This window comes from Tupaia chinensis, unplaced genomic scaffold (assembly GCF_000334495.1).
Source record: "Tupaia chinensis unplaced genomic scaffold, TupChi_1.0 Scaffold000135_1, whole genome shotgun sequence".
Lineage (NCBI taxonomy): Eukaryota > Metazoa > Chordata > Mammalia > Scandentia > Tupaiidae > Tupaia > Tupaia belangeri.
In genome coordinates this window covers 1,688,460-1,697,871 of record NW_006159604.1, presented here as the reverse complement: position 1 = coordinate 1,697,871, position 9,412 = coordinate 1,688,460, and positions in this window count along the sequence as shown.

Genomic DNA, 9,412 nt, shown 5'->3' with positions numbered 1-9,412 from the left:
AGGAATTCTGGCCATGAGAGCCAGGATTTGAACTATATGGTCAACCATGTGGGTTCTGGCTCCTCTAAAAACTAGGCAACAAGGGAACCAGCAGTTAGCGTAATGGCTATGTCGCTGGATTCCCATGTAGTCGACTGCAGTTCGCGTCCCGGACCCGGTGGCTTAAAACTCACGCCGGGCACGTGTGCGTGCGTGCCCAAGATCCCAAGGGGAGAATGGAGGAGAAGGGATTGCGGCGTGACCATCCCCCCTGGGGGGTGATTTCTCACTTTCTGTCTCTATGTCTCTCTCTGTCTGTCTGGCAAGCGCTTGCGCCCTATAGCAAAAATCTCTCCAAAAAAAAAGAAAACAAACTAGGCAACAAGACTAGTTCTATATATTTTATTACTTATGACCTTGAATTTATTCATGGTATTGTATTTATATGGGAGAAATATTATACAGTTGCATATTACTGTACATCTCTTCCCAGATCCACCTGGAAATTGACCATGGTGGGAGTATTTGTAATATGGAAATTGGAAAACACTAAAAATCAGCCTCTTCTCCAACTCCTGTTACCAAGACCTATTAATTAAATATTTATCAGTACATCACTGTACTATTGAATCTAATATAATATATATCAAAGGCATAACTTTTTTTTCTTTTCAGAAGCAAACTGACACAAATAGGAATTTTTATTATATTTGTCACTGTTAAAAGTCTAAACTTAAAACAGGTTCTTAGACTGCTGGTTTATATCCATCAACTCATTCAACTTTAGTGCCCTTCTCATCTCTAGTAGCTTTTCTAGAACTACTGCCTTCACCATAGTGCTCTGTGAGTTTTCTCAATTCAAACTTGAGTTTCTTCAGCATTTTTACTTTTCTTTTAGAAACACAATGGACATGATTTTTCTACATCTTTTACAGTGCTAGTCAGCTTATTAACCTCTGCCTCAAGTCATTTGTCTGAGCCTCCTGGGTCATGATTTCCATGATCTTCTGGATTTGGCAGACCTGATGCTGAAAATAAGAGGTCTCTTGTATCTGAATGCTACATTTTTCAGTAAAACCAAGGGAGAAGAGATGAAGCTAACAACCACTGGTAGTCTTGACATCAATGTGAGATTCAATTCATGGCCTATCATTTTTTGACCATGAAACACATTTTGTCATGGGTAAGATCCATGCTATGGAAGTTAGTCAGGCAGATTTTGCCCTGAATATCCTTGGTAATTAATTTGAATTTTCTAAATGTCACTTGATTATTTCGCAGATTTGCAAAGTTCACTTCAAACACACAGCCCTTAAGGCCGTCTGATGCTATTTTGGTTCCTTGAGTCCTGGTGACTAGTATTTTTCCAAATTTCTTATATTGAACAAAGCAGATATTTTTACATCATACCAATCTTTTAAAGAAAATGGATCCACCACTTTCTTCTCGACTCTCTTTTGGCCACTTTTTGTAGGCATTTTTTCTGTCAACCATCATGGTGTTACTCAGCCAAAGTTCTTGACAAAGAGCCAAAGTTCTTGACTAAGACCTAGTTCTTGACAGAGAATGCAAGGAGAAGGTAATCTTTCAAGGCAACATACTTTTATAGTCTACTCAAGAGCAAAAATCAGTTGAATCACAGGAGCTAGAGGAATGTTTTCAAGCCCAGTACAGTGCAGAAATGGTGAACTGGGGAGAGAAGACTTAATAACAGGTACGAGTTGGGCACTGCCGGGTGCACAGTTTCCACTCCCTTATTCACTTTTCCCTCAGGTCCTGGACTAGCCTGTAATCATTTGTTCCAGGTTTATTGACTGGAAGCAAAGGAGTGTTCCAGGGTGATTGGCAGGAGACTAAAATCGCTGTCTGATGTAGCCAGCTAATATGCACTGCGATACCTCTCCTAGCCTCCAGGCTCATCGGGTATTGTTTTACTCATATGGGAGTAGCCATTGCTAGCAGCTGTACTACCACTGGTGGGCAATGTTTAGCTAGTCCTGGGAGGTTGCCTTCTGCCCAGACTTGAGGGAAATGGGATTGCAATGCTGCCAGATAAGGATCTCTCTTTCTCTATTCCTGTTCCTTGTCTTCTTGTAAGAGGTATTCATCAGTGAGAGGACAGGTTACCAAGATTTTAGAGTGGGGTTGGGCCTCTAGGTTCTGGCAATTGGTTGAGAAGGAAGCCTTTTTCCTGTCAAATGATATGGTAGCTTTGAGTTTTTGTCGGAGGTCCTTCCCAATAAGTGGATATGGGCAATCTGGGATGACTAGAAACGAATGTGTCACAGTGTTCTTTCCCAAGTCCACTGTTCTTTGAGATGTCCAAGGACAGGAGATTGTCTTCCCTGTAGCTCCCTGAATAGTGATCATCCTGTTTGTGAGGAGTCTCATGGGTTTAGTTAAAACATAACAAGCTGTACCAGTATCATTTAGGAAGTCAACAGATATGCCCCCCCGCGACTTGCATTGTGTCTGTGGGCTCCTGGGGGCTAATTTGGAATGAGCACCGGTCCCATCAATCTTCTTGTAAATTTAGAACCTTCTCTCCTCCTGTCACGTTCTCTGGGCATTCCCTGACCCAATGCCCCTTCCTTCCATACATTCTACGCTGGTCCTTAGCCAGTGTAGGTTTCCTTTTATTTTTGTGTGTCCTTTCTGTCTTCCTGCCCTCTCCCACAGTGGCTACCACAACCTTAGCAATTTTCTTGATCTGCTTGTCTTCTATAGTGTCTTACCCATTGAAGACCTTTTTTTTTTTTGGAGAGGTTTTTTCACTATAGGGCGCATGTGCTTGCCAGACAGACAGAGAGAGACATAGAGACAGAAAGCGAGAAATCAGCCCCCAGGGGGGATGGTCACACCACAATCCCTTCTCCTCCATTCTCCTCTCAGGATCTTGGGCATGCATGCACACGTGCCTGGCGTGAGTTTTAAGCCACCGGGTCCGGGACGCGAACCGCGGTTGACTACGTGGGAGTCCAGCGACATAGCCATTACGCTAACTGCTGGTTCCCTTGTTCCCCTTTCTGAGACCCTTCTTGTGAGCCAATTACAAGGACGTGATTTCCTGTTTTTAAGGCACATTTTTTCAACCAGGATATGGGCCTCTGAACTAAAGCTAGCCATTGATTGATGCATGGGTATTGGTCAGGATGCCCAGGTCTACCTGATTCACCTGTGACTAACTTTCCAGACAGCTTGCACTTCCTTGATATCAAAGGACCTTATGTCTGGCCATCCTACCACAAAAGTGGGCCACTCAATCTCACATAGGGTTTGTAGCCTTTGTTTTGAGAGCTTGATACCATAATCACACTCTTCCACAAAAGCCTCTTCAAAGTAGTGCAACATGCAACCTAGAGGGGTTTTAAGGGAGGTATTTCTTCCTCCCATGATTTTCCTAATTCTGTCTAGGTGTCTGCACCCTGGTGACCTGTAAAACACTGACATCTTCATTTCTAGCTATACCCTTTACTGCAGCAAGGTGAGCTGGGGCTATACTGACAATAGTGCTGATAACATAAGAATCGCCAGTTTTCAAAGGCCTTAATCTCCCAACTGCTCTGCTTAATGACTAGGATGGCAAGACTAGCTCAGATGCTGGAAGGAATCCGGATTTCTTCTGATAACTGGAACTGCCTGCTTTAGGGAGCAGGAAGCATGCCAAAGGGCCGAAGCTTCAGGAAATTCCCAGAAACAAGATCACAATGGAGGTGTCCAACAAGGGCCTGAAAATGCACAAGGCAGGTTGGAACTTCCTATTGAGTGTTAGGGGAGATGTGTTGGTGCTTTAGCAAACTTTTCCCAATAGTGTCCTGACTTCTTTACAGTGGTGGCTGAGGAGCTTGGGAGGTGACAAAGGAAATGAGTCAGGATTAATTTCCTATGCTACCCAGTGAGGAATCTAGTCGGGATGTCCACCCAGATCTCTTGTTTACAGAGGAGGTACTCTGGGTTCTGAGTTAAGAGACAGCGTAGGAGCTTCAGTGTCTCCTTCACATTGATTTCCTCTATAACCCTTTCAAGAAAAAGTGGGCCTAGCCTCTGGGGACAGAGAGGTCTGCCAGATATGTACAAGTTATGACCCTTTCTCACCTTGCCCCACCAGATGGCGCTACAGGACACACAAAGGTTGGAAATCCCCTCTCGCAAGGAGACAGTTCAGGTGTCCACCTGGCCACGCCCCTTCCGCACGCCCCTTCCGGGGACCTTAGGGAGCCTCTTTGCATTGGTAACCAGTTATAAATCCACCGTTGGATCAAATGCACAGGGAGAGTCTACAACCCCCAGTGTTGATTTTACCCTTAGCAATATGAGGTCTCCATGGAACCATAGGGTAGGACTCACTCACATCCTGTAGATCTTGCCGTGGGACCACAAACACAGTCATTCATCAGACACACAAGAGGCTATAACATCCCCTCCCACCAATCATAGAATAAAAACAAGAAAGAAAACAAGCACTTCGATCTCTTCAGAGTGAAACTCTTGAAGAACTCCCTGATATGTGAGGTCAATAATCCATTGTTCAATATCCTCAAATGAAGGAGATGGAGAATAGAACCCAGAAATATTCTTCAATAGTGTATGAAGAACATAAGTAAAATGACAGTACAAGCAGAAGAAACCCATAAAAGCCCCGAAATTTCCACGGATCCAAACCTGGCTAGGGACTCAAGCCCTGCATTCTCTCAAACCATCTACGGGCCAAATCTTTAGCTCCCAGATTCCAAGCACGTCTAGTGGAATCTAAAGGATTCTATAACTGCATCCAGTCAGCCCTGAATCCTAGCCACTTGCAGAGGGGCTAATGGCCCCTCAACTCAGGTCGGACTTCAGGGGGCCTCCCAGGGAGACAGACTCTGTCTGGGACTCTCACCCAGATTCATGGCCAACCCCATACTCACCGGTTTGTTTCCAGAGAAGCAAACAGGACAGGAACACACAAAGAAATGCCTCCAGAAGTCTTATAGTAAACTCTACAACCTTTTGAAGGAGCAGTCAGAGTCTCTTGTCAGCTGTCAACACTCTTGAGAAGAGCTCTGGGGCCCTGGGAAATTCCAGGTGGTGCCTCCCCTAGAGCAGTCTCCGAGTAGTTGACAACTGGGCCAAGTGAGGCCATTCTCAGGATGCCTTACTCACGTACCAAACAGGTATGGATCTCTCTGGAGCCTCCAAATGTTATAGTCTACTCAGCGAGAAATAAGAGGACATACAGACATAGCCAAATTTATTGGAGTTTATTGACTAAGCCAGCGGTACACTGGGGACTCATGTCTCTCAAAACCACGCAGCCCCAAGTGAAAGGAGTAAAAGGGCTTATCTTGGGATGCCGTGTCAATTTCCAAGAACAAAGCAACAAAGTGTAAGGGCTCAGAAAAGGTAGGGTGTAGGGTTGTCTACAAAGCAAAAGCAAAAGCCAGTTACAGAAGCAGAAGGAGCAGGTGAATCATTCCTAAGGGCATGTTCTATTCCTACCTAAACACAATGGAATCTTAATGGCTTCCCTAGCTCTAGACAGGGTCTGTTGACCACTGATTATTTTTTAAGACACCTGGGAGTGGGGCTTCTGTTGATTCTATCTACTTCAGTGGGAGAGGGGAGACATAATGTTTAAGATGGAGGCACTCTTTCAAGATGGAGTCATGCCTGCTTCAGTACAAAGATCAGAATTCCAACTTTCTGTTCCAATCCCTGCTGAAAGTACCTCTTCAAAGTCCAGACCCTGTTGCCATTTTTATCCCTGAAGTTTATTTTTTCTTATTTCTGCATTCAGTCACTAAGGAAGCTGAGTTCAGATTCTGAATCCGAGAATAGCACTTGGAAACTGCTTCCCCAACTCCAGACATCAATTGCCTATTCATATAATATCTGTGTTCATTGGTACTCACATTGCTATTCTTTATTTGTCTATCAATTACCAGCACCTTACCTATTCTACCTGGTCTTCCCTAATGCTGACTGCTTACCTGGACTGTCATTTCTGATCCTCCAATTCACATATTGGTCTGCCTGTTTGAATTTCTTCCTCATTGCATTTAACCGAATCTATATTACCACAGTGTAGTAAATGTGTTTAACTTTGGGGCACTAGTTTTATTTATCTGACCCCACCGCATGCTAGCTGAATTTCAATTTTTTTTATTAGGTATAGCAAAGTGAGGAGTTTAATGAAGAGGAGGGAAGGAGAAACAGAGCTCCCAAGAGGAAAGAAGGGGCCCTGGAAAATGGTTTGCCAAGGAATAACTGAGGAGAGCAGTTTTTATTTTGATCAGGAAGGGCTTTGTCCAGATTTGTTCTAGGTGGGGCTTGTGCAAGCATTCCCCTTGTGGGCTGGCCCAGTAGCCTAGTAGGTAAAGGATGCAGATCCCATAGGGCCAATTGTAGTTTGAATCTTGGTCCCAGTGGCTTAAAAAACATGCTAAGCTTATATTCATGTGTGCCACAAAATCTTGACAGGATGGAGAAATGGCAGAGAATGGATTGTGGCATGACCATGCCCATTGTTAAATTTCTTCTCCCAGCCTTTCTGTCTCTTTCTGGCAAACACGTGTCCTCTGGCAGTTAAAAACATTATGTAACTTCATAATTTAACAACAAACGCTGTCATTAAATATATGGATAGTGTCTGAAATTTGTTGCCAAGATATAGTATGAGGAGACTTCAAAAATTTTATGAAAAAATTGAATTAAAGTACAAGTTTATTTTGGTATAGAAAGAAGTTAATTATTTGATATCATATATATATGTATGTTACCAAATATATACATATATAACTAGATGGCAAAACAATATTAATGAATGATTTTTTTTCCTACATTGCTATGCAACTTGTAGTTTTTTTTACAGCTTCAGTTCTTTTTTTTCTTTATTCATGATGGAGTGCATGCATGAGAGAGAGAGATAGGAACAAGGAGAGAGAGAGATGAGAGCTCTCCATAGGGTCTGGTCATGACAGGTTCCCCTCCTTCCAGTCCTCCAGCCTGTCATGTCTTGGGTACTTCAGAATATGCGTTACATATTTTGGACTGACTAGGCTAGGAACCAAACTGTGGTTACCATGTGGGATCCAGCTTCCTTTCTGCAGTGTGTTATGACTGTGCCATGAAGCCTGCCTATTTTATTATACCTAAACCTTTTAGTTTACATATAATAGTTTTATATATATTTATGGGCTATGGTATGGTTTTTCAGTATGTGTATTGAGTTGTTGGAAAAGTCATGGCACATTTTTTTCATAGAAAAACAGAAAAAATACATCATGAGTTTTCTGACAACACAATATATAATGTATATTGATCAAATCAGGGCAATAAATATTTATCATCTCAAGCATTTATCATTACTTTGTGTAATGAACACTTGAAATTTCTTCTAGCTATTCAGAAATACACATTGAATTATCACCAACTATAGTTACTCTACACTGATATAATACTCTTTTACTCATTCCACTAATATATATGTTCTTTTGTATTTATTAACCAGGTCTTCCCTATTACCTCCACCCTGCTCTCCTTCTCACCTGGTATCTACCATTTCATTCTCCACTATTGTGTAATTAGATATTTTAACTTCCACTAATGAGTGAGAACATACAGTATTTCTCAGTGCCTGTCTTATTTCACTTAGCTTTATTTCCTTTAGATTTGTTGGTGTTGCCACTAATGACAGATTCTCATCCTTTTTTATTAGAGAGTAATATTCTACTCTGTTTATATACTATATTTTCTTTATCCATTTGTCTCAGGGGGAGGGCCCAAATCTGGGGCCACCTGCCCATGATATTTACCAGTTCTGTAGAACATGCTTGGAGGTCCATCAGAGAAAGACATGAGTTTACCTACTAGAGAAGCTCCACTGATGATGGGTGGAGAATGGTTCATGCGTCCAGCAAGTACAGACTCAGGTTTATATGCCAAGAACAAAGCATGCATAAATCAAGTAAAGACATACCTTTTTTTAAGGGATTCAATAGCAGATCAACTTGTCAATTAATAGAATTAGCTGAGTATGTCCTGGTTTACTATTTATGGCTTAGTGCCTCTAGTCTTGTAATGTTAATTTTAGGGAGGTGTGAGGCATACCTCCAGAACAGCTCCAGCCACATACTAGTTCCATGAAATAAGGGAATGGTCACCAGGGCTCACAAGTTCCAGCTGGGTCAATAACTGGGTCTCAGAGGAATAAGGTGAAGAGAGAAGAGGGAATGGGGAAGAGAGCTCAATGTACAGAGTTTACCCTTACCATTCATCAATTGTTAGGCACGTAGACTGATTCCATATCTTAACTATTGTGACTATTACTACAGGAAACATAGGAGTACAGATATCTCTTTGACACACTGATTTCTTTTCCATTGGGTGTATACTTAGTAGTGGGATTACCAAATCATAAGGTAGTTCTATTTTTAGGGTTTTTGTTTATTTGTTTTTTGTTTGTATGTTTGTTTTTGAGAAACCTCCATACCATTTTCCATAATGGCTATACTGTTTTGCAATTTTACCAACAGTGCACAGGAGTTCTCCTTTTTCCACAACCTCACCAGCACTTCTAATTGCTTCTTAAAAAAATTTTTTTATAATAATCATTCTAACTGGGGAGAGATGGCACTTCACTGTTGTTTTGATTTCTCTTATGATTAGTGATGACAGTTATTTTTTATGTGCTTGTTGACCATTTTGATTTCTTCTTTCAGGAACTGCTTATTCAGATTAATTGCTCATTTTTAAGTCATATTCGTTATGTTTTTACTAGTGAGCTGTTGAATTACTTATATACTGGATCCTCAGGAAAGTCATGACACATTTCTGCATAGAAAAATATATCAATATATCATGACTTTCCCAACAACCTGATATTTTGGTAATTGACTCTTTGTTGAATTTATAACTTGCAAATGTTTTTTCCTATTCTGTAGCTTGTCTCTTCACTCTGCTATTTCCTTTGCTTTACAGAAGCTTTTGAGTTTGTCATAATCCCTTCACCCATTTTTGCTGTTGTTGTCTGTGCTTTTGAGGTTTTACTTTTAAAAATCTTTGCCTAGATCAATGTCCTGAAATATTTTCCCTATGTTTTCCTTTAGTAATTTCACAGTTTAAGTCTTTAATCCATTTTCAGTTAATTTTTGCATGTGGTAAGAGATAAAGATCTACTTTCTTTCTTTTGCACATCATAATCCCTTCACCCATTTTTGCTGTTGTTGTCTGTGCTTTTGAGGTTTTACTTTTAAAAATCTTTGCCTAGATCAATGTCCTGAAATATTTTCCCTATGTTTTCCTTTAGTAATTTCACAGTTTAAGTCTTTAATCCATTTTCAGTTAATTTTTGCATGTGGTAAGAGATAAAGATCTACTTTCTTTCTTTTGCACATGGATATCCAAAACTTATTGAAGAGACAACTTTTTCCTCAATGAATGTTTTTGGAACTAT